We start from the raw sequence: 2,453 nt of genomic DNA, 5'->3' as shown, positions 1-2,453 counted from the left end.
ACATGTATGTCTGAATCAATATGTCTTAGAAGAAACCATGGGAATTCAACTTGTACAACTTCAATTGAAACTTTTGGGATGTTGGGTTCAATTGATCACACATCTCTTCTACAATTACATCATACAAAACCATAGTTTTTCCACAAATTTCACTCACATGAATTTACCTTGAAGAAATAGTTTTCAATTTACCATGAACCATTATGATTTAAAGAAATAATAACTTCTGCGTACTAATTTTTTTGAGATCAAATGACTTTGTAATATGGGAATACTTACCTTATATAATATCTTCATCATAAAAGTAACTCTTTACAATTCTTGAAATTTGACCCAACCCCAATGTACTTGAACGTGATGCTTTATTATTTTCTTATTCCAACACTTAGCTTGTGCATTTCCTTTTCTCCTACATCGATTGCAATATTATTCCTTCTGCACTTTATTTGATTTGTTGCATTGGTACCTATAGATTATCCACCTGTTATCAATTTCTTTTCTTTCACTAACTTGATCACTTCGTTATTTATTTAACCTTCATAATTGAGACCTTCTTTCTCTGTCTTACATGTATTTGAATAGATTTCATGATATCTTGAACATTTATGCCTAAATATCTCCCATCAAAACACATTTTGTACAGAATCTTGAAAACAATTACTTGTATGTGTTTCCAAAAGATCATATTTCATCATATTCACTAACATATTCATATTTATAAATATCACCATGATCATTGCTTTGTGCCTCATAAGATGAGATAAGAACATCAACATTGCTATCTTCATTCAAGTGTGTCACAGTAAATATTAATATTCTAAATCAAGCCACTTGTATCACAAATTTTATCACCATACTTCCTACTATTTTAACTATATTTCTTAATTTTCAATTTCTAACAACACCTTTCCATTTTCTAATAACTCTTATGGCAAGGACTGTTTGAATTTATCACTTTGATCTCGAATTTTGTAAAGATCAACTACCCATTGCTTCATTGGTTCCAACTTTTCCTCTAATATGTTGATATGTTGTGCACTGAGACCAATAAATTCGTGATAATGTTTATTATCTCATGATCTCAAATATGCTACATTTACCATTAAGGAATCATTTTCTTTTCTAATATTTCTATTTATTACAAGCTTCATCAACATTTTGTTGTACTAGGTCAATTTCATATTAGCATTTTGAAGTATTTTTTCCTCCATTTTCCATTTTAAAAGAATTCTCACCTTTTATGAATAAACACAACAGATAAGTTGATGTATTAATATTCACTAAAGGTGTCTTTCCTTCTAGCAGTAAATTTTTGTTTATATCTTCATAATTGTTTATTTCATAGTTGGACCTACTGAAATGCTCCACACCTTGTCTTTGTTGAGAACTATTCAAAGAAAATGAATGTTGTGGCACCTCATGCTATTTTAGCTATATCAACTTAGTGCAACATTGTGGCTTAAATATACTTAGAGAATCATGCCTTAAAGAGATCCTCTTTTGTAGATTTTAGGCTAGATTTTTTTTTCTAGAGAATGAACAATTTTGGTGGTTGATTAATTAATATTGGTTCTATCAGAACCCTTTTCTCTTTTTTTTTTCCTTTTTCTATTTTAAAGTCAGTAGAGAAGCATTATGTTACTATATAAGCATAGAGTACATCATAACCAGTTGGTCTTTCATATTGAAAACCAGACTAGATACAATAAAAGATAGTCTTGACTACACATTTAACTAGACATGCCATATAGATTTTTTTTGTCTCTGGTATCCCTTATATATATTTTGTAAATTATAAATTCCTTCGGTGTATCTTTGCACCTATATGGGCAATTACTAGTTATTACTTTTCTCAATTTTAATAATGTGAAATGTATCATAAAATAATTTTGATGTCTATAGGTGTTAATTGATATGGTTAAGCTAGTTTAATGTTTATGAATTATTTATATAGTTATATTAATTATTCTTCTTTATTTTGTTTTATAAATGGATCTCCTCATTCATAAGAAAAAGTTTCATATAGCTTGAATTACCAAAGGAGGAGTAAAATGTAGGAGATTTCTTAAACTAGAAAGCTTTCTACCAATAAAAAACAATCTAGAAATGAATATGATAATGAGAAATACATAGAATATTCCTTGAGGATTCAACATTTCAATAGGAAAATTCATGTGACACCTGTATGACTTCCCCCTACGTCACCAATTTTTACCCTACAGGATATGTGTGTGTGCGTGTGTGTGAAAAAACAGTAAATATCTATCTTTAATTTTGGATATAACAAAATTTAAGTTGAATCAAATTATTTGCGTGCAAACATTTTTCTCAAATTTCCACTCAAAATGAGATTTATATCTTATAAAATTATCTCTCCACACTTTATAAATCGCAAATAATATAAATCTATGTTTTCTAATATAATTTTACTTATTTATATACATAAATAAGAT

This window comes from Pinus tabuliformis, chromosome 4_1 (genome assembly GCF_031772625.1).
Source record: "Pinus tabuliformis cultivar Carrire ecotype Pingquan chromosome 4_1, CPIR1, whole genome shotgun sequence".
In the NCBI taxonomy this organism is placed as follows: domain Eukaryota; kingdom Viridiplantae; phylum Streptophyta; class Pinopsida; order Pinales; family Pinaceae; genus Pinus; species Pinus tabuliformis.
This window is presented reverse-complemented; position numbering follows the sequence as displayed.